Source organism: Lissotriton vulgaris, chromosome 6 (genome assembly GCF_964263255.1).
Source record: "Lissotriton vulgaris chromosome 6, aLisVul1.2, whole genome shotgun sequence".
NCBI classification, from domain to species: domain Eukaryota; kingdom Metazoa; phylum Chordata; class Amphibia; order Caudata; family Salamandridae; genus Lissotriton; species Lissotriton vulgaris.
In genome coordinates, this window is record NC_141694.1 from 132,918,033 (window position 1) to 132,942,191 (window position 24,159).

The following is a 24,159-nucleotide window of genomic DNA, read 5'->3' on the forward strand; positions in this document are numbered from 1 at the left end:
TCAAGGTCACGGTCAAGGAGGAGACACCGGTCAAGGAGTGAATGTCACTCTTCAACGCGGTCAAGACACTGTCACCGGAGGGACAGATCCAGGTCGCATCACACGGACTATTCCAGTGCCCGCGACTACTCGCCCACCTTATCGGATTCACCACTTACGAGGGTGTCACCGGTGGATGACATTGTGTCGTTGCAAGAGGTATTGAGAGGGGCGGCGAAGCTGGTAATTACGCTGACGGTCCCCACACCTTCTACGTCGGGGATTTTAGAGACCCTGCACAAGAATTGTAAAAAGCAGCTGTGACTCCAAGCATTTCGATGCCGCCTGGTGCAAACCACCTCTAATTTACCTTAATATTAGCTATCAAAATAACAAGGCAGGGGCTCTCGTCAGGAGGTGCTCTAACTGCATCTCTGTGGCATGGCCTTTTATACATTTCTTTCGTCAGTTTATTGCATGGTCACACATCCTTGGAATCCCCGCCTTAAGCTAGTTCCCACATAAATCCAGCAACAAATGTCTCCCCACCTAGATGTAGCAGATGATCGCTATCTTGCAGCTGGACATTCCGACAGGATCTAAAAACACGTGGGATCGGTCAGATCTAAGGGTTTTGGGTTATTGATTAAGTCAGGCCCCTTTGTTGGTGAAACAAGCCCTGCCGTGAGTAGGCAATAAACAATGTCCACAGGGGTCGGTTAGTGCCTGGGACCGGACTGAGTGGCTGTTAGATGGCGCCGCTGGCCACCAATGTTAGACGGGGACCTGGAGGGTCGGCCGAGGACAAGGGGAGAGGCCTCCGGTGAGGGCCGTCTCCAGCGATCGTACAGACAAGTAACTTCCTTGACTTAGTGCTTAGTGCCACGCTGCTCTAGCGCTGCGCGCTTATTGTTCCCTGTCTGTAGAATTTTTAAAGCTTACTTGCCTTGCACTGTTTTATCTAAATTGCGCCGAGCGCTTCGCGCTTTTAATTTGTACTTTCTACCGCTTAGGGGGAAATAAGGGAGTCTTACCCGCACCATAATTCGCCACATTCCCACATTTGTGGGTTAGAAGGGACTCGGGGGCTCTGCAGCATCAGCGCGCCGGTTGTGAGCGCCATCTTGGAGTGGGGAGAAGTCCTTCCACTCTCAGCGCCATCTTGGTGAGGGAGAGACACTCGCCCTGCCAGGACCCACGTGACATCCAGTCGGCCATTTAAGATGGCCGCTAGACAAGTGCGCAGCGACGGTGCGCAGCGGGGGCGCCGTAGGGGCGCCGGAGGTGCGCCAGAGGTAAGCCCGTTTGCGCCCGTTCGCGCAACGGACGCGCTTAGGGCCGCTACCTCTGGCCCCTCTAGTTCAAACCGCATAGCTTACACTCGGAGTGAGCTCTTCGACCTCAGACCTGGTCAGGACCCGGTCAGACCTTCCACCTCCAAGCCAATTACCTGTGGTCTGCTTAATGCCAGATCCCTCTGCAAGCACCACACGGAAATAGCCTTCCTCATTGAGTCTGAGCAGCTCGATGTCCTCTTTCTCACAGAAACGTGGACTCGGGAGGACTGTGAGGTCGAGTTGGGCTTAGCCTGCCCATCAGGCTATAAAATCAGCCATTCACCGCGCCCACTCAACCGAGGAGGGGGAATCGGATACATTCATAGAGACTCGCTTTCCCTCTCCCAGTTAAAGATCCGAGAGGTACCGGGATTTGAACTGATGGGGTTCTCAGTCAAACAGCAGGAGTCGATCTGCTGCTCGGGTGTCCTCTGTTATCGTCCCCCGGGACCAGCACCATCCATTGCTCTTCTCATTGACCTGATTTATGAACTTGCCAGCTCCCACTCCAGGTTATTAGTTCTTGGAGATTTCAATCTGTGGGCAGGCAGCTCGCTGGACAATGCATTTTTCTCTCTTAGCCAAGCTTGTACAGATCTTAACTTAGTACAGCTGGTGAACGCCTCCACGCATCAGAAAGGCCACACTTTGGACCTGGTGTTTGCGGATCCTCAATGGGCATCACTCGTGGACATCAAGTGCCAATATTGGACGGACCATTTTCTGGTCAGGTTTTCCCTTTGGTCGGAAGACCCTACTTCGCGTAAGGCTGGACTACCTCTAGCTAAGCTAGAGAGACCTTGGTCCCGCATCCTAAACACGGTTCCATTGCCGAACATCTTAGACGAGGACTTCAAACTTGGTAATACAGTCGAAGAAAGTTATACCCTCTTCTGTCAGTCTATAGCTAGCTCGCTGGATAAGTTAGCGCCCCTTCGGAAGTCGCGAGGGAGGGTGAACCGAGCTAGTCCTTGGTACACGAGCGAACTTCGCCAGCTCAAACTCGACTGCAAACGCGCGGAAAGGGTCTGGAGGAAACAGTACCTAGACTCTGAGAAAACCGCATTTAGGTCTGCTATGCATAAATATAAAGCTCAAATTAAGATAGCGAAAGCGACCTTCCTTGAACTCACTCTGAATCAGGCCCCAAACAAGGCTCAGGCCCTTTTTAAAATCGTTAAGGACCTGGCTCACCCTACGTGCGTGGCCAGTGCTGTTCCCTCGTCGCAGGCTCTCTGTGACTCTCTGGCGGATGCCTTTGAGGAAAAAATCCGCAAAATCCTAGCTGGTCTGCAGGACCCACGGAATTCCACCACCGAGGCGGGAGCTCCGGAGGAGTTGGCCAGTCGACCCCTGCAGAGGGCTACGAATCTCTATCAGGGAGCTCCGGTCATGCCCTCCAGTCGACCCCGACCAGATGAGCAGCCCCCCAGCTTGGGAGCTCCGGCGGCGGAAGCCAGTCGACCCCTGCTGAGCAGCCCTCTTCTCTTTCTTATGGATCAGGCCCTCAGCTTGGGAGCTCCGGCGACTGCGGCCAGTCGACCCCAGCTGAACTGCTCTCCCCTCGCAGCCCACGATCCGGCTCCCTGCTTGGGAGCTCCGGCAATTGTAGCCAGTCGACCTCAGCAGGGTAGCCTTCTTCTTCCTCCTGTGGAGCCGACTCTTAGTCTGGGAGCTCCGGCGAGCGAGGCCAGTCGACCCCAGCTGAGTGGCCCCTCTGTCCCCCCTTTGGATCAGGCCCTCTGCTTGGGAGCTCCGGAGACCGTAGCCAGTCGACCCCAGCAGAGGAGTCCCTTTTCTCCTTCCTTGGAGCCGGCTCTCAGTTTGGGAGCTCCGGCGAGCGAGGCCAGTCTACCCCAGCTGAGTAGCTTCCCCCTTCCATCCCTGAAGGAGTTCGGCGACTTAGCCCTGACGATTTCTTCTGGTTCGCCTTTGGATCCTCTCCCTCCAAGACTATGGAAGGTGTTTCAAGAGGACCTCTTCCAACCCCTGCACGCTATCTGCTGTCAGTCATTTGAGACAGCTATTGTTCCAAGCTGCTGGAAGAAGGCAGTGGTATCTCCGCTGTTAAAAAAACCTACGCTCGACCCTGCTTGCCTCTCTAACTACCGGCCAATTTCCCTGCTTCCTTTTCCGGTTAAAATTATGGAAAAGTTGGTCACCCGCGCTCTGTCCAGTTTTCTAGAAGGGAACAGCTGGTTGGATGAGACGCAATTTGGCTTTCGCCCAGCGCATGGGACGGAATCCGCATTGGTGACCGTGTTAGACAATCTGCGGGCGCGAGTCGACAGTGGTCGGGCAGCATTTTTGGTGTTGCTCGACATGTCGGCCGCGTTCGACACGGTCAGCCATCCCACCCTGATTTCTAGGCTGGAGGAGTGCGGGGTAGGTGACAAGGCCAGGAACTGGTTAATCTCCTATTTGGACTGCCGTCAGCAACGGGTCTCGTTACCCCCCTTCAGTTCTGAGGAGCGGAGAGTAGGACAAGGAGTACCTCAGGGCTCGGCCATCAGCCCCATACTCTTTAATGTCTACCTCCGCCCCCTAGTCCAGCTCATCAAAACCTTCGGTATCTCCGCATTTAATTATGCGGATGATACCCAGCTGGTCTTTTCTCTGGAGGGACAGGATGCAGTCTCATTGGAGACCTTTCACCGGTGCATGCAGGCGACAGCGGAATGGCTCCGGTTGAACTCGCTACAGTTCAACGGAACGAAGACGGAGGTCTTATACTGTTCCGCGGATCGGGTTCCTCGCGATCTTCCAGTGGACTTCTGGCCTCCGTCCTTCTCAGAGACAGTGTCTGCGGCACAATCAGCACGCAATTTGGGCGTCACCTTTGGGCCCAACCTGGAGCTGGATCTACATGTGAATAAGATCTCTTCAACATGTATGATGCTGATCCGCATGCTGCGCAAGGTCCTTCCTCTCCTCCCTGCGCAAGCCAGACCAGAAGTAGTGCGTTGTACCATCCTAAGTCGACTTGACTATTGTAACGCACTACTTCTGGAGGCCCCGGTAACACTCCTGGGCAAGTTGCAAAGGGTGCAAAATATTGCTGCTAAACTCGCCCTTTCTCGCCCCTACCACAGCTCTTCTACGGCAGCACTGCGAGAACTTCATTGGCTGCCAGTTCATCTACGAGTGCGCTACAAAGCAGCGTGTATTGTGTTTAGGGCTGTTCATGACCTGGGCCCCATTCCTTTGCGGCGAATGTTTGCCTGGTATTGTCCAGCTAGAGCTTTACGCTCCTCGTCATCCAGGCTACTGGTAGTCCCGCGATTCCAGAGAGTGAGGATGGGGGGCCGCTCCTTCAGAGTAGCGGCATCCAAACTCTGGAACTCTCTGCCTATATCCTTGAGAAGCCTTGGAGACCTCTTATCTTTTAGAAAGGCTCTAAAAACTAATCTTTTTCCCAGGATAGGCTGAGCTACTGTGTTTCACTGAGTACGGGTCAGAGCGCCAGGATGCCCTTTGTGGTGACAGGTTGCGCTATACAAGTATGCCACAATACAATACAATACTTCCCCCCCACAGATGGACACCACACAAGGATAAGGTTAACGCTCTTTTATATGCAATTCTCGATGTAAGGTAGTATGGTACAATGAGATCAGGACACGAGGATCCTCTCAATTCTAGTCTCTAGCAGGGCAAGGGGGTAGCGGGACAGTCTGGTTACCAATCGGGTGATGAGATGAGACGATGGTAGCTCACAATCCTCGAGCTCGGCGTTGGGCAGGTCGGGCCGCGGCAGCGCCATCAGGTCCCGAGTAGGTCGTAGGTAGCAACGGGCCGCGGCAGCGCCAGCAGGTCCCGACGAAGATGATGGTTGCAAGAGGCCGCGGCAGCGCCAGCAGGTCCCCACGAGGATGAAGGTTACAACGGGCCGCGGCAGCGCCAGCAGGTCCCACGAGGATGAAGGTTGCAGAAGGCCGCGGCAGCGCCAGCGGGCAGGACGACAGTTCACAAGGCAGGGCTACGGCAGCGCCAGTAGTCCGTCAAGGATGAGTTCTTCATGGTGTCTCTCGACTCCAGGATACAACTGCCTTCCTGCTCTGGGGCTGCCTCAGTTATAGGTCTGGCGCCCTTTGATGTCCGGACCCTCGCACTTGGAGGTCGGGAGGTCCGGGATGAGGGAGTCCAGACACCCAGCAGGGGGGTGGAGCCAGCGCCCGGGGAGGCTGGGGGCGATCGGCACCTGGCGGGGGAGAGCCATCGACACTTCTTCCTCCCATTGACCTGCCAAGTGGTCCGTTCACCTCCTGGGTGGATGGTGGTGCCAGGATGTCGGGGCCTGGCCAGGCCCAGGGTTAGGGTCGAGCTGAGGCCACGCGGCCTCGTGGTGCAGTGTCCAAGATGGCGGCTGGTCCGGGCAATGGTGCTGACGGTGGCCCGGGCCAGTGATACATAGATATCCGGGAACAGGCGTCCCGCAGGAGGCGGGTTGCGGGGTGCTTCTGTGGGTAGCACTGGGAGAGCCGGTATCTGGGCCCGGTCATGCGGGGGGCGTGAGCCCTTCATGGGGCCTGTCCAACAGTGGCCAGGTGCAGGGAAGGAGGTTATAAAAGGGGGCTTGCCTGTGCATGGAGGATGAAAGGACAAGTGGGTTTGGCGCTGTTAGAAATGGGATCCCTGGCTGGCCAGGGCTTGGGCCAAAGTTAGTCAGAGACCACCATTCCCAAGTCAGGGCAAGGGAGTTACACGCCAAGATAACCCCTGCTCACCATCTAGGTAACGTGACGCGAGCAGCAAGGCTAACCTTGGAGGCTATGTAGGTTAAGTGTTTGCGCGCGCACCCAGCAACAACACCCAAGACCCACCACAAAGGAAACTCCACACAAGGTTATGTATAAAAATATCCTTTGTATTATACCAAAACACATTAGATAAAAACACACACTTTACAATGTGCCAACAGGCACGGGCCGAATTTACAGGGGATATGTACAAGACAGGGCCACCTGGACCACTGTCAGGAATAGGCACTTTTAGAACTTAGCACTGGGTAGAATTAGCACTTAGAACATAGAATATAAGTAACTGTAGCACAAAATAGAAAATAGAGCACACAACCAGTAACTACTGGTAACAGGTAAGTACCACCTACGCAACCCTAAACACCTTAGGAAAATGTCACGCAGGGAACCAGGACCTCACTAGCAACACCTGTACTAGGAGAAAAACAACCACCTACGTATCAAAATACATTTAGGGGTATAGGCATAGGAACATTACACATGATGCATAAACATTCAAAGGTGTAGGGAAGGAAAACACATGATGCATCAACAACACATTCAGAGGTGCAGCAAAACACAATTGCGCCAAACTCACATAAGTCACCCTCTGTGACTGTCCCTGGGCCAACTGGCCTTGTTGGGGCTAGGACGCCCTGTGTCCCAAAGTCGGGGGCCTAAACGGAGTAGCTGCCCACTAAGTGCTGGGCAGCTGTGAAGACAATGGGGCCAACGCTGGTGCCTTGCAGGCTCTGTGCCACTGACTGGGCCCTCAAGAGCCTCTCTGGGCTCTAAACACAATGTGGGCTGTGAGCCTCTCTGGGCTCTAAAACAACAATGGGGCCCTAGAGCCTCGGGCTCCTAATTACAAATGCCCCCGGGGAGCCTTCGCGGCTCTAACAAACAAATGCCCCACAGAGCCCTTCAGGCTCTAATTAAACAAATGGGCCGTCGTTGGAGTCCCACTCGGGGGACTCTGAATCACACCAATGCCGCCGGAGCCCTGTGGGCTCTAACGAAATGTGCCTGGTTTGTTGGAGTCCCACTCTGGGGACTCTGAAGACACAAATGCCCCCAAGAGCCTTGGGGCTCAAAGAAAGACTGCCCCGGTCGTTGGAGCCTCGACAGTCTCGAGAAGGGCTGCCCAACGTTGGAGTCCTCCTCCTGGGGACTTCGAAATCAATGGGGCCGCACTAGGTCTGAGAGCTCCCGCCCAGCCGGGATCACTTACCGGCACTCATGTAGGCGGGGGCTCCTTCCGGCGGTCTCTGACGTCTTCGCCGGGGGCTCTCTCTCCACACCACGCGGGGAGCCTTGCTGACGGCAGCACCTACAGGAGCACGGAGTCGTCTCCCGCTGCCTCCTGGTTCCGGGTGCCGACGTTCTTCTTCCTCTTGTCCTCTCTCAACGGAGCGCGGGGTGGGCTCCCGTCCGCTTCCTGTTCTTGGCCACAGTACTTCCGGGTCGTCGCTGGCAGCGCGGCGGCCCGGAGGGGGGGAGGAGAAGGAGCGGCACACCCAGCAATAGTCCGGGGTAGGCTCCCGGCTTAGATTTAAATAATAAAACCTGGTGAGCTCCCGTTAAATAATTAAAGTAGAAGATGGGCACAAAAAGCGGCCAGCAATGCGGGGTGAGCACCGCGCCGCAAATCGGCAAAGGGGGGTATCCCCACGCCGGGGGAATCCCTCAGGGCTGAGATTGCAGCTCCGTGCTGCTGTTGAGAAAGGGAAGCACTGCCCCAGACAGCAAACGCTCCAAAGCGCTGCAGGAACCAAGAAGTAGGGGCAAAACGCTCCCCAGCGCCAGGGTGCCCCAAAGGGTAGCAACAAGTCCTTCAGGAGGTGGGGGGGGGGGGCAAGGCTGGGCCCAGAGCCAGCTCACTGGGCCTCCAGGCAGGGAGGCAGTCACCAGTGGCTGTCCTCCTGGTGCCCAGCAGCAGCCCCCCTCAGGAAAAAGGATCCAGGAAGAGAATATTTTCATGGGGTCACAGCCCCTCTTTTATACACCTTTTCCCTTTGTCTTAGCTCAGGGTGAGGAGAAAAACCAGTCGCAGCTGGTTTGTGAGCACTCTTGATGTGCTCAGCCCCTCACTCTATTCACTGGCAGGGCTAGGGACATTAGACGCACCACAGGGGGGCGGAGCCAGCATTGTGTGGGGAAAGCCCAGCCCTATTCAGGACCCAGGTGCACTGCTCCCCAGCCATCAGCATGCTAATCTCCACACTCACCACCGGGCAGACCCATCCAGACTCCTGGAGCCAGGCTCACCAGCCAGCTCCAGCCAATCACGTGCCTTCACACACACTGCACAGACAGGCACACTTCTAGAAGTGGCACTTCCATATTAGACACAAACACGCTGCACGCATCATTGCGCAGCATTCAATCACACGAGTCCGCACATACCAGACTCAAGCCTGCACACCCCACGCATCAGGAACTACCATGGACACAGACATTCTTCATGCATTCCTATGGGAGGGCAGGCCAACCTTACTCCACGCACTTAGAGTGCGCACGCACTTTCCACTGGGACACAGTGAAAGTGCGCATAAACCAAAAATCACTACCACTAAATCACATTCACAAAGCAAAAAGTTTAGGGGTGAACCTGCCAGAAGGGTCAAGTCTAACAGGCGCGGGAAGTGACTCCGGGGCATTGTCAGGCTGACAAGGTTTTTACGACCCTAGTACGTGTGTTCAGGCTTAGTCAGGGTGCTGGGGATGATTGCGAGGTCAGGGTGAATCATAGGTGACTAGCAGGGAATGAAAATGGCTGTGATATCTAAAATGGTTGTTGCTTACGCGCACGTAGAGGCCCTTGCTACGCAAGATGATGCAGACAATGTTTCACGATCTTCACTCTGCTCTCAACAGTGACTGTGGCGAACATAAATGAACGCCGCTTATGTATACTTAAGGTTTATTGATTTCCACAGAAGCAGTAGTCTCGTCCCTTGTTGACCTTGGTGCCAGGGCTGCAGGAGCCGGCTATGGAGCTCTTCCTGACTCCAGCGTCGGCGAAATCTGCTCCTTCCCGACAGCAGAAAAAATACAGAGCCCCAGACTTCGATCTGGCGTTCCTTAGATCGGACCCGGTGCCGGATTCAGTGATCGTCACGGCGGCTAGGAAGCAGCACGCTACTGCCCCTTCCTCTACGGTTCCTCCGGACAAGGAGAGCCGTATGAAGGATTCCGCAGGAAGGAAGGTGTGTGGTACGGCAGCAACTTCGATGAAAGCCGCTAGTGCCACAGCTCTCCTGGGTCGGTATGATCGGTCTTTATGGGACTCCTTACAGCAGTTTCTGGAGCACCTGCCTCGGGACAAGAGGGAGGATTTTCAGGAAATCATCAATGAGGGCATGATGGTATCCAACCAGGTGATCAGCTCGGCTGCAGATTCCTCTCTTCTGGCGGCTCACGGCTACTGCCACGGGATTAATCTTAGGTGTCATGCCTGGTTGCACCTGACTTCGCTAAAACCGGAGTTGCAGCAGAGAGTCGCCAACCTGCCGTTCTCTGGTGCTACGTTAATTGGAAGGCATGTGGATGAGGAGATGGCCTGCATGAAGGCGGAGGCAGAAACCCTGACGGCCGTCAGGTTAGAAAAAACGCAAGAGAAGAAGACCTTCCGTCCCTTCCAGAGACATTTTGGTGCCCAGGGTAGAGGGCAAGGGCGTCAAGCTGGGCAGCAGCAACACCAGCAGCAGCAGTACCTGCAGCGTCCATTCCAGAAGCGCCAGAGGGGTAGAGGCGGCCAGCAGTCCTCCTCGATGCCTAAACGCCCGGCCGGGTCTAAGCCCTGAGGTGCTACTACCCCCTCGTCCGTTACCCGCTCCGGTGGGGGGAAGCATACAAAATTACTTGGCAGAGCGGAGAAAATGTACTCAGGACAAGTGGGTGCTGAATATTGTTTGCAATGGATACAGTCTGCGTTTCGTCAGCCCGCCTCCAACAATTCCACCAGTTTGCTCGCGGTTCCAACTGCGCGAGCTCCAAGTGGAGGCCTATACCCTGCAAGAAAAAGGGCGCTCGAGGACGTCCCTCTGTCTCAAAGGGGAAAGGGTCTGTTCGAGGCATGTGGGCTGCTGAATTCATATCTGTGCATAGATCGCCGCCTAGTGTTGGGTCCGGATGATTGCACATTGTTGTCCTGGTAGAGTCTTCGAAGTATCACAAGATAGGTGGCTCCTCCCCTGGACTACAGTGCGCATGGGCATCCTCTCCATCCTCAGATTGTTTGTTTTTTTCCGCCATTGGGTTCGGATGTACATTCTTAACGCAAGTTCGGAATCAATATAAAAAAACTTTTTCACAAGGCCAAAAGGCCTTCGGGGCGTCGGTATTGTCTTTTCGTTCGGTGCCGCGTACTTGTTCCAGTTTCTTCGAGCTGGACGTCGAAGGCCGCTTGCCTTTTTCGACACCAAAGGCCCACCAACGATCGACAATGGAACGGAGCCCGTTCAAACGATGCCCCGTTTGCAACTCTAAATACCCTCACATCGATGTGCACCCTGTGTGCAATAAATGCCTATCTCCGGACCACGACGAGGCCAGCTGCATGGCCTGTTCTCGGTTCAGGCCAAAGAAAACGCTTCGGCTTCGATGCGCCGCGAGACAGTCGGCGCAGAAAACAGCGCCCGACCCGGAGAACATCTTCGAGGCTGAAGACGACGAGGGCGTCGATGAGAAGGATCCTGAACAACAGTCGGATCCTGCGTCGGAGCAGAACTCTAACTATGATGAAGACGAGGAAGAAGACTACGTCCATGATGTAGACGTCGTCGAGGTAGGAGACGACGCACAGGCCATCGGAGCCGTCGATGACGACTCGAGCGATGGGCAGGGCCCAACCGCAGTTGCGGGGGCGATAATGACACTGTACTTTCAAAGGCTCGCCGGAAGGCCTTAGTCAAGATCTTCAGCTTCATTCTATAGCCCCGCGTCAAGGCCCGGCTAAGAATTTATCTAAGGAGCCATCGGTCAATCAACCACAGTCAACGGTTAAATCGAAACCGAAACCGACAGACACAAAATCTAAACCGAAACTGCCCAAGACAGTCCTCGGATCGACGACTTCGGATTCATCGGATCCAATCAAATTAAAGAGTGTCATCAACCCTTCGGGGTCACGAGGGGGTGTCGGCCCGAAGATCGGGGCGCCGAAGCCTGTAACTAAGGTCAAGCACGTCGCACTGACGCCATCAACGTCCACGTCGAAAGATGGCGACACTGACAAGGGACTCAAGGCTCAGAAGACTCTCGATCCGAAGCTTCCAGCCTCCAAGCCACTGGCGGTCAAGGCATTCGAGTCGAAGACCAAACTCGGCTCGAAAGAGCATGTCAAGTCGAAGCAGAAAAACGTGCCTGCTGCGCACCAAGAACTCGAGTCGACGCAAGGCCAAAAACAAACTGGTGATAAGACCAAGTCGGTCGGATCGAAGACGGCGCCACCCTCGAAGAAGGTCAGTCCGTCTCCAATGCTTACGCCACCAATAATGTTTGGACTGCCCCCGACCGCACGACCTAAGGCGATCGAGCCACAACAAAGCATCGAATACGCCAAAAAGGTGTCAGTTGTAACAAGAAATCAGCCCATATAAGAGGACATTGTGTTCCAAGCGCCCTCCTATGATAACCAGTCGAAACTGTTCATCGACTTGGTTTCTGGCAGACTAACTATTTATAAAAAAAAGATCATTCCAGAAAATCCTATGGAATCATACAAGATCCCACTCAAAAAGAAAAGGGACTCTGCCACCTCACCTGTTCTTTTTGAGCCTGTGGAGTCCTATGGACAGGAATATACCTATTCACCCACACGTACTAATGAAGATGTAGGGGAAGGCTACAATGAAGAGGAATTTAATTATCCTATTGACACAGATCAAGAGGAATCTCAACCCTGGGCTGCCCTGTTGACCCGGGTGAGCCACACACCACGCCTGACACTCAGTCCTATACGGTCAGAACCTCTCCGACTGAAGATACTGCTGCGTTTAACGCATTACTTGAAAGGGCAGCGAATAATCATGATGTAGAAATGCACGCTGACCCAGTAGAGGAAGACTTTTTGTTTGACACTTTCTCAACTTCAGAAAGATCAGTAAAGACATTGCCTATGCTGAAGGGTGTCCTTAAACATGCTAGTGACATTTTCAAAGAAACCACAAGGGCAAGGGTTGTGAACCCAAGAATTGAAAGGAAATACCGGCCTGCGCCTGTGGACCCTATGTATATTAAGGGCCAGCTGCCATTGGACTCCTTAGTAGTGGCTAATGATCGGAAGAGAGCGAACTCTCAAACAAGTGGTGATGCTCCTCCTCCGGACAAAGCATCCAAAATCTTGGAAGCTTCTGGAAAGCGAGTAGCGGCTCAAGCGGCAAATCTTTGGAGAATCTCAAATACACAGGCCCTATTAGCCAGATATGATAGGGCTCATTAGACACGTTAGACTAGAGCAACTACTACAACACTTACCTGATGCTTATAATGAGGGAGCAGAAATGCTGATACAGGAGGGGAAACTGATATCAAATGCATCCATTAAATGTGCGCTAAATGCAGCAGACACAGCAGCTAGGGCCATTAATACAAATGTGATGCTCAGAAGGCATGCCTGGCTACGCATCTCTGGTTTCAAGCCAGAGATTCAAACCACATTACTCAATCAGCCTCTTAACCCTGACTTTTTATTTTGTCCTGATGTGGACACGACCCTAGAAAAAATTAAAAAAGACACTGAGACAGCCAAATCCATGGGAGCTCTGCAGTCACAACAGTTCAGGGGAGGTTCCTTTTGTCGCTCCGGTAACAGGGGAGCCTCTAGAGGTCAAGCGTCAAAGCAAGCCCAATACAACAAAGGAGGCACACAGACCACCTATAACAAAAACAATAGGGGTGGATACCGTGGCAACAGCACCAAAGGCAGAGGACGAGGAAATAATAACGCCAGATCCTCCGCCAACACTAAACAGTGACGTCTTGTCACTGCCCCCAAACCATATAACGCCGGTCGGGGGAAGACTTCAGCTGTTCCTGCCAGTCTGGGAAGGCATTACCACAGACAGGTGGGTGAGACAACTTATCCAATACGGCTATTGTCTAGAACTGACCTCCACTCCACCCAACATACCTCCAAAGCACCGTCCTATGTCCGAAGAGCACATGCACTTATTGCAGCAAGAGGTCATCTGCATGCTGCAAAAAGGGGCCATAGAACTCGTGCCTTTAGAACAACAGGGTACAGGGGTGTACTCGCTGTACTTCTTAATCCCAAAAAAGGACGGGTCTCTCAGGCCCATTCTAGACCTCAGACCCCTGAACCAATACATCTTGTCAGAACATTTTCACATGCTCACTTTGCAGCAAATTCTACCATTGCTCAGTCAGGGAGATGTCCTAACAACACTAGACCTGAAGGACGCATATTTCCACATTCCAATTCACCCAGGACACGGGAAATATCTCAGGTTCACCATAAACAACCCGCATTACCAGTTCAAGAGTTCAAGGTCCTGTCTTTCGGGGTCACAACAGCCCCCGAGTGTTTACCAAGTGCTTGGCGACAGTAGCTGCACACCTTCGGAGACAACACATCCATGTCTATCCTTACCTGGACGACTGGCTTATCCAAGCAAAGTCGGCCCAGCAATGTGTCAGCCACATGACCCGCACAATTCACCTCCTACACAGTCTAGGTTTTTCACTAAATTACCCAAAGTCTCATCTTCAACCCACACATGTACAACAGTACCTAGGGGCGACAATAGACACACTGGCAGCAAAAGTAAAGCCAAACTCAGAAAGAATCAACAGCATGCAATTGCTGATTCAGAGATTCAGACCCCAACACTCACTCCCAGTGCAAATGTTTATGCAGCTGATAGGTATGATGGCCTCCTGCATCTTCATAGTCCCACACGCGAGGCTACACATGCGTCCGCTTCAGGAGTGCTTAGCACGTCAGTGGAACCAGGCTCAAGGACAGCTAAAAGACCTAGTGTTGGTGACCGGTCGTGCATACAACTCTCTGCATTGTTGGAACACACAAAACCTTTGCAGGGGTCGACCGTTCCAGGAGCCTGTATCACAGATAGTGCTGACGACGGACGCATCTCTCCAGGGCTGGGGAGCGCATATCCTCCATTACACAGTGCAAGGACTATGGATGCGCAGCAAAAGAAGATGCACATCAACCTGCTGGAACTGATGGCAATCTTCATGGCGATGAAGGCGTTCAAATTGCATTTGTGCAACAAGGTTGTGCTGATCCGGACGGACAACATGACTGCCATGTACTACATCCAAGAGCAGGGAGGGACACCCTCTCCACAGTTGTCACACCTAGCTCAGAGCATGTGGAAGTGGGCCATTCAAAGAAACATGTTCCTCATGGCAGAACACCTCCCAGGCAAGGACAACCTGATGGCGGATCTGCTCAGCAGGCACAGCCATCAGATGCACGAGTGGGAGATACATCCCTCAGTGCTACAACCGTACTTCCAACAGTGGGGTCTGTAGGAGAGTAGGGTCTGCAATCCTATGACCACCCGGACTTTTTGCTTTTGTTTCACTGGTTTACGACTTTCTTGGGCTGTGGGCCTGCCAATCAGACCCACAGCCTAGCTGTTCTCTCGCTAAATTGATATGTGTACCTTAGGTGCATTACCCAATTGGAACTGGGCCACCCTGTCAGCCCCCGTAACTTAGGGCATCGGTGTACCCAGGGCCTACCAGGGGCTGAAGCATGTATTATGCCACCCCTGGATGGCCATCTAAATCTGACACAACTGGCTGCACGACAGCTGGGGCCACGTGGCGTACTCGCCCGTTGCTGTAGGTATAGTATCCCTATACCTAACCTTAAAATGGACACCCGAGTTCCTATCAGTCACTCCTATGGCAGGCCTTGACAATCCTGAAGGCAGAGTGCATGGAACCGTGTGAATTGGGCTCAGGCACGAGCCGAGCCCGGTTGCAGCTTGCGGAACCAAGACCCAATGGCTGTTCCATGATAACGCGTATCATATCGGTAACTTCGGTATCGCGTTATCAAGATATGTCGAGTAAGGTGTCATACGAATCGGGATGCTGCCCCCTCACCAACTCTGGCGACGAGGTTAGCATTCCGCCCTTCTAGAGGGACACGACATGTTCGTAACTGTGAACCCCGGTTAAAGTTAACTGAAGCCTCAGCTCCACAAAATGGACGCTGCCACCACAGACACAAGTCTGACCTCCTGCTGCTGGGAGTCCTTCCAGCGAGGAGAGCTTGGACAAAGGGTTTCCTGTCAAGGGCGGTGTTCGCACCGTCCCAGACAGGGTTTGTGTATTCTGGGTTGGTAGGGCTTTGCGAGAAGGTGACTGCGGAGTGGCACCCCGGTGCTCACTACGCATCTGCCGGCTAGAACCAGTTCCAGGGGCGCGCAGCCCCTAACCTGGGGAAAGTCCAGCAGGGGGAGAGGGGTGTAACTACCCCCCTTCCTGGTCCCACCCTTAGGGCAGGACCTAGTCATGTACCCACCCCTTTCTTTAGGATAAAGGCCGGAGCGGGGACCCTTCCAAATTAGATCATCTTTGAATCAAGAATACTTTCTACGAAAGGACTTCGAGACTCTTCTCAAGATTTCTCCCTTGTGGCTAAGGAGTAGTCACCCTGCATCCGCAGGCACCATCTAAGAACTCTGCGGTTTGCTGCAAGTCCTTACTCAAGGATCCGACGGCCTAGCTCGACGAGAACCGGCTTCCCTGGCACCTCTGACCTCTACCCACGTCGTCAGCTCAGCTGAGATCTGTGGGTGCGACGAGACCTCGAGGGACCGGCCATCATCAAAACCTGCACGCTTTCTTAATCAGCACGACCATCGAAGCAATTCTCTGGTGAGTGCTCTGGGGTCCGAGAAGCCCCGACCCTGAGTAGCTCCAGCACCGAAGTGCAGTCTCCCAGCATCTCCACGATCTACGTGGGGCCCTTCTGCTCGCTGCTCAGCACGTTGTCTGGTCACTAGCCGCTGGCTTGTGCCCTTCTTTGACGACATCCGACAACCAACGCTGCTGGTCTGGTTGCTCCAGATCGGCCCTTGCTCCCTTTTTCGAGAGGAGCACCCCGGACCCTCCTGGTCCACTCAAGACGCCATCTTAGGCCCACCACGTGGCCCTGAGATCTGCCAAGGCTTGTTGCCCCAATCCTGGGCCCAGCGACGCCGACAGCATCAACCTTCGTGGGACAGCTCGCACCTCCATCCTGGTCGCCGACAACGCCTCCTGGTCCGTGAGACTGCAGAGCCTAGCGTCGCCCACTCACCTAGTCGAGGTGACGGCCAAACCGGTGCCTTCCTGGTACCCTCCGACTACTGGCTAGTAGTACGAACTTGGTCCCCTCTGCTTTCAGGTATCAACGATCACTGATCCAGGCTTGGATCTCTACGAACTATTCATCACTGGTCGCCGGCCAGCAACTCCTTTTCTTCCGGCTCCTGGCTCGTCAGCGAAGACCCCCGACGCCTGTAAGACTTGTGCAGCCGCAGCCCTCGTGGCTAGGTAACTTCGGCATTTCGGTGCCTGCATAGCCTCCTTACTCTAGGGTCCCGAGTCCCTCGCTTCCGACTTGCCTTATCGGGTCCGCCCGAGACCACTAAACTTTCCGTGCCCTCGGGCACTTGTTTTAAATTGTGCACTTGAAGTATTTTCCAAGAGCTTTTGTTCTGTGCTTAGTACCCTGTCCTCATAAAGAGTACAGGGCTGTTGTGATTCTAATAAATATACTGTTTATTTTCATAACACTTGTGTGGTGTCCTTTCACTTGGTGTTCAAGGGGTATGTGATGGTATTACAGCTGGCTTAACATGCCCTCTAGAGTTTAGCCCGAAGACTGCTCGTATCCACGCTACTAGGATAGCTGGTCTAAGGTTGACTTACAACCAATCACCATAAGGGTCGTTTGGAACGATACATAGTGGTCGCTAGAATAGCGAACGCTGCATATCGGGCCAACTTCTCACAGGGTCATCCAGAGATAGACCTGTTCGCCACAAAGGAAAACACAAAATGCCAAACCTTCGCCGCCAGGTTCCCACACTCGCAGTCTCAGGGCAATGCGATATGTATGATCTGGTCAGGCAGATTTGCGCCCGCTTTTCCTCCGGCACCGCTCATACCACTAGTGGCACGCGAACTGCGACAGCACTCAATGACTCTCATCCTAGTTGCTCCAACATGGGCGAGGCAGGCATGGTACACCACGTTTCTAGATCTTTCCGTGGTGCCTCATCAACGACTGCGACTCACACCCAGTCTCCTCACTCAGAGCCATGGAGACATTCAGCACCCAGATCCGCAACAGTTGAGCCTTGCAATATGGCTCCTGAGGTCATAGAGTTTGGCTACCTAAACCTGCCCCCTGACTGTATGAATATTATCAAGGAGGCAAGAAAACCTACAACCTGGGCGTGCTATGCGGCAAAATGGATGCAATTTGTCATTTATTGTACCAATAATGACATAAATCCGCTAGACGCCTCAACTCAAAACATTATATGTTATTTGTTACATCTACACAGATGCAATCTGGCATATAGTTCCATACGGATACACTTAGCTGGAATGGCAGCTTATCTTCAGAACAGGCAGCACCTTTCCCTTTTCAAAGTGCCAGCCATTAAAGCTTTTATGGAGGGACTCAAACAAGTGATTCCTCCCAGTGATTCCTCCCAGTCACCTGTCTGGAATCTGAACGTAGTTCTTACCAGACTGATGGGACCATCTTTTGAACCCCTACACTCTTGTGAGATACAATTTCTGACATGGAAAGTGGCCTTTCTAGTAGCGATCACATCGCTAAGGAGAGTTAGTGAGCTTCAAGCCCTAACTATTCAAGAGCCTTTCATACAGATTCATGCTAATAGGGTAGTACTGCGTACCAACCCTAAATTTATGCCTAAGGTAGTATCACAGTTCCACATTAACCAAACAATTGAACTGCCAGTATTCTTCCCAAATCCAGATTCAGTGGCAGACCGAGCATTGCACACACTAGATGTTAAAAGAGCTCTCCTGTATTACATAGACAGGATAAAAGATTCCAGAAAGACTAAGCAACTGTTTGTTGCCTTTTCTCCACAGCACAAAGGCAACCCCATTTCCAAATCAGGTATAGCCAGATGGATTGTTAAGTGCATACAGATCTGTTATCAAAAAGCTAAAAGCACATTAACTGTTCCCCCAAGAGCGCATTCCACACGCAAGTTAGGGGCATCCATGGCTTTCCTAGGCAACATTCCTCTAGAGGATATATGTAGAGCAGCCACATGGTCCACCATACATACATTTACCTAACACTACTGCGTGGATGTACACTCCAAACAGCAAGCTGCTGTAGGACAGGCTGTTCTCAGGACTCTTTTTCAGACTGCTGCAGCTGGCACGGGCAACCACCGCTAAGGAGGAAACTGCTATTTATTCTATGCACAGATATGAATTCAGCAGCCCACATGCCTCGAACGGAATATGCTACTTACCAGTATGCATCTGTTCTTGGCATGTAGGGCTGCTGACATTCATATCGCCCGCCCTCCTCCCCGGTGCCTGTCGCAGCTGTAGCACTCAGAATTAATCTCAAGCATGGTCATCACTTACTGTATCATACTCCATCTCTGCCACAATGGCGAAAAAGAATCTGAGGATGGAGAGGATGCCCATGCGCACTGTAGTCCAGGGGAGGAGCCACCTATCTCGTGATACTTCGAAGACTCTTCCAGGACAACAATGTGCAATCATCCGGACCCAACACTAGGCGGCGATCTATGCACAGATATGAATGTCAGCAGCCCTACATGCCAAGAACAGATGCATACTGGTAAGTAGCATATTCCTTACTCACGGTTCTTCCTGGTGCGCAAGAAGGACAAGAACGAGTTCAGGCCCATTCTGGATTTGCGACAAGCAAACAAATGGATTCACAGAGAAAAGTTTTGCATGCCAGGAGACTGGCTTTGCGCGATAGATCTGCAAGATGCGTACTTCCATGTGCCCATTGCACGGAAACACCGGAAGTTCCTGCGTTTCCTATCAGCACACCGCACTACCGTTTGGACTGAAGTCTGCGCCCAGGACTTTTTCGAAATGCATGGCTGTGGTGGCAGTGCACCTGAGAAAGAACAAGGTGTTTGTCTACCCGTACCTGGACGACTGGTTGATCAAAGCCTCCACCTTCCAGAAAGCGCAATTGCATTTCAACAGGACAGCCGTTCTGTTGAACCAGCTGGGATTGCATATAAACATATCCAAGTCTGTCCCGACTCCTGTCCAGTGCCTACAGTACTTGGGAGCCTCCATCAATACGCTGTCGGCAAGCGTATCTCCTTCGGAGGAGCAACGCTTATCGATCCTTCTGAAGGCTCAGGCACTCATGGCTGTTCCATCTTTGACAGTGAGGACGGTGACCTCTCTACTGGGGTCGATGGCCTCTTGCATCTTCCTCACACCACGTGCACGGCTCCACATGAGGACGCTGCAGGAATGTCTGGAGGACCAGTGGGATCAGAGGCGAGGGAGCTGGGACGACAGGATCAGGCTGTCCCTTCATGCCATACAGTCCCTGAAATGGTGGTGTTCAGCGGAGAACATCCTCAAGGGGGTTCCATTCCACAAGGATATTCCGAGTCAGACTATAGTCACGGATGCGTCTCTCCTCGGCTAGGGAGCGCATTCAGACCAGCTACATATTCAGGGAACGTGGTCCCCAGCGGAATCCACCTACCACATCAACTTCCTGGAACTCAGAGCGGTTCACTTGGCCCTGAAGGCTTTTCATCCGTCCTTCCAATCAAACTCCTTGCTTGTGCAGACGGACAATACGACCACAATGTATTCTCTCAACTAGCAGGGGGGCTCGAGATCGCGCACTCTGTCACTGGAAGCACAGGCGATCTGGCACTGGCTGCTAGCCAGAGGACAACCGATTTTGGCCACTCATCTGCCAGGTGTGCAGAATGCTCAGGCGGACGCCCTCAGCAGGCTCATGCAAGAAAACCACGATTGGGTTCTGAACGACGAGGTTCTAGAAGGCATCTTCAGGAGGTGGGGCACTCCAGACGTAGATCTGTTCGCCACCGCCGAAAACAGAAAATGCAGAGACTTCGCCTCCAGGTATTACCAACCGGGGACTCTGGGGAATGCGCTATGGATCAGCTGGTCGAACAGCTTTCTGTATGCTTTTCCACCCATTCCCCTGATTCCGGCGGTGCTCATCAAGCTGTCCTGGTCCAGAGCACGGATGATCCTCATTGCTCCGGAGTGGCCTCGACAGTGGTGGTTCACGGATCTGCTCCACCGGTCTCTTCAGCCTCACATGCGACTGCTGTGTCGGCCCAACCTTCTCACGAAGTTCGGGGGGCAGATGGTTCACCCCAACCTCTCATCGTTGAGTTTGGCAGCATGGCTCCTGAGATAGTGCAGTATGGATACCTTAATCTGCCTGAGGATTGCATGAACATTCTCAAGGAGGCTAAGCAGCCTTCCACTAGGACGTCTTATGCCTACAAGTGGAAGAGGTTCAGTATCTGGTGTACGTCCAAGAACTATGATCCGACGACCTGCAAGGAAGATGTGGTCCTTCCATATCTTTTGCATTTGGCTCAGTCTGGCCTTAATTTTCAATCTATTAAGGTCCACCTCACAGCATGAACTGCGTTCAGGAAATGTCCTTCACAGACTTCCTTCTTCCAGGTCCCTGCGATTAAGGATTTTTTGGAAAGATTGAAGAAAGTGTTTCCTCCTGTTCGGAGTCCTTCGCCTTCCTGGGAATTGAATGTGGTGCTGTCGAGATTGATGAAGGATCCTTTTGAACCCATTAATAAGGCCTCACTGCAGCACTTATGGTGGAAGGCGGCTTTCCTTGTGGCCATTACATCGTCCCGAAGGGTGAGTGAGATTCAGGCATTATGTTGTCAAGAACCTTATACTGTTTTTCATGCTGCTAAGCTTGTAATGCGTACTCACCCTAAGTGACTTCCTAAGGTGATCTCTGATTTTCATGTTAATCAGACTATAACTTTACCTACGTTTTTCCAGAATCCTTCCACTCCAGCGGAAAGATCTCTTCATTCCCTGGATGTGAAAAGGGTGTTGAAATGTTATCGCGATAAGACCAAGGACATTCGTAGGTCAGACCAACTGTTTGTCAACTATGGGTCGGTCAGGACTGGTCTTGCTACCTCGAAACAGTCCATCTCTAGGTGGATTGTGTCCTGTATCCAGTTATGTTACCAGAAGGCTAATAAGACCTTACGAGGTAAGCCTAAGGCTCATTCCACCAGGGGCAAAACGGCTACAACGGCTTTGCTACATAATGTTCCCATTGCAGAGATCTGCAGGGCTGCCACGTGGAAGTCGGTCCATACCTTTGCTAAGCATTACTGTCTGGACTCTGATGCCAGAGCAGATGCTCAGATTGGGCATGCTACACAGAGATCCCCCTACAACAGAAGGAGTAGTTTCTTACCTGTAACTCCAGTTCTGTAGTAGGGGTATCTCTGTTATAGCCATCCTTCAAAAAGAACTGAAAGTAAAAGGAGTTTTCTGTGCATCATTGGATACCCAGGGTCTCTGGAGAGTTTCTTAAAGGCACGGTATCCCTTTTCCAGACATATAATGGCAGCCTATGGGGGCTTGTCTGTCCATCCCTTCCTCTCTATCATTCCAAGGATTTTGTGATGGGGAATTTCTCTATGGGTGAAACTTAACAGACTGTGTTAAATGTGATATTGGTGGAATATCCTTTGCATTTCCAGTTGAAGTACTGGACAGTGTAGCGTTGTAGGTATAGGCTGCATTATTGTCTTTAATTTTCTCTTAAGTGTTTATGCAGGTCTGCACTGAAGACAGCTTAAGAGATTATTTTTGATTGCTCCGGGGTCCACGCACATGGGCGGGACTATTCACTAGATTATGACTATAACAGAGATACCCCTACTACAGAACTGGAGTTACAGGTAAGAAACTACTCCTTATGCCTCATTGGTTCCTCAAGCCCCATGATCATGCCTTTGAGGGTCCGGGTGAATCTTTCAACCAGCCCATTACCTTGTGGGTGGTAAGGAGTTATGAACTTATTGGTAACACCACACTCCTTCCACAGAGACTTCATATAATTAGAAATGAAGTTTGTACCTCGGTCAGACACCACCTCTCTGGAGAACCCCACACAGGAGAAGATCCCCATCAGTGCACGTCCCACCACGGGGGCCGTCATTGTCCTGAGCGGAATGGCTTCCGGGTACCGGGTGGCATGGTCCACCTAGACCAAGATACACCTGGTGCCCATGGCTGTCTTGGGGTCCAGTGGCCCCACAATGTCAATGCCCACCTGTTCAAAGGGGGTACTGACTACAGGGAAAGGTTACATAGGAGCCTTGTGCTACCTTCCACTTTTCCCACTTGCCTGGCAAGTTTGACAGGTCCTACAATGAGTATCTGAACTCTTCCGCATCTGGGGTCAATAAAAGTGGGAGACAAACCTTTCAAAGGTCTTGTACTGCCCCAGATGACCACCTAAAGGAACATCATGAGCCATACCCAGTAGGAAGGGTCTGAAGCTCTGGGGTACCACCAGCACACAGGCTGACCCACGCTCAGCAACCTTAGGCTCGCTATACAGGAGACCGATCTTCCAGTAGATCCAATGTGATCCACCTGCTGCCTGGTTTGTGGCCTGTTGCCTCAAACCCACAAGAGAAGGGCACTTCTGCTGCTCTTCACAAAATTCCTCCCTGGAGGGACCCCCTTCTTGCTGCCAATGGGTCAGCTCAGGTAGGTTCCCCAGTTTAGAGACTTGCTCCCCTGTAGGTTCCAGGGCATCCCCCTCAAGGTCTGCCTCCTCCTGGACCGTGGGAACAATGGGGGCTAGTTTCCTGCGCCCCCTACCTCTTTTCTTTAAGGCTGGTCCATGGGCCATACTTTCAGGCTCCAGGGTCTCTTGAACACCCTTAGCAGCCATAGACTAGACAGAGTGGTCACACACGCCCACTCAGGCAGCATCTCTAAATGAGCCTTCTTCTCCACCTTAACCCAAGGGGAGCTTTCCAAATCATTGCCTAACAGACAATCAACAGGAATGGTTTTCCTCACAACTACTTGATGAGTACCAGAGACCCCACCCCCACTCAAAGGAAACTTGAGACACTTTGCAATGGCTCTCTGTCTTGTCAGTGGCAACAACTGGGAAGAATGCATTGGGGACCACCTGCTCTTCAGACACCAAGTGACCTACTTTCTAAAAGTGGTATTTTCAAACACAGAAAATTAAAACCAACTTTACTAAAAGAAGTATTTTATTACTCTGAGTTCAGGTATACTAAATTCGAATTTCTACCATGTTCCCTGAGTCAGTTAGGATTATTAGAATGTAATAATCTAACTGGCCATTCTAGCCTATGGAGAATAGGTAGCCTTGCAATAGTGAAACACGAAAATGGCTGCAGTTCACTTTTAGGACATGCTACACACATCAGAGCATGTCCTACCTTATACTTACGAAGCACCCTTCCCTTGGGCCTACCATAGGGGTTTCTGATATGAAGCAAAGAGAAGGTTTAGGAACTGGCAAGTGGGTGCACTTGCCAATTAAACATGGCAGTGCTAGACTGCACACAGGTCTTGCAATGGCAGGCTTGAAACACACTTTACAAGCTGCTTCTGTGGGTGACACAACCAGTGCTGCAAGCCCACCAGCAGCATTTGATTTAAAAATGTGGGCACACATATTGCACTGTACTAGGGTCTGACAGGTAAATCAATTAACCCACTCATGGAATCACCAATTAGTACATTATTTTAAGATCGGGGGCACTTGCACTGTGGCACTGAATAGCAGTGGTACAGTGCCTAAAGCATATAACCAGCAAAAACATATCAAAACAGAGGAGGCAATCCGTCAAAATGGAAGGGAGACTCACACCAATGATGCAAGGTCTAACATGGGGGATCTGGAGATTAAGGGTCTTTGGTCTCCAGAGGAAAGGTTGTCTCATATCAACCTTCTGAAATTATTATTACTGGTATGATTTGGATATTGTAACTGACTGCAACCTAAAAAACAAGATTGA

The 24,159-nt window shown here is 52.2% G+C and overlaps 1 protein-coding gene across 2 annotated transcripts in view; it reads left to right on the forward strand.

Annotated features, from left to right (window-relative positions):
* The window catches only part of LBR (lamin B receptor), a 704,650-nt gene that overhangs the window by 89,630 nt on the left and 590,861 nt on the right, over nucleotides 1–24,159 (forward strand). The window lies entirely within an intron of this gene.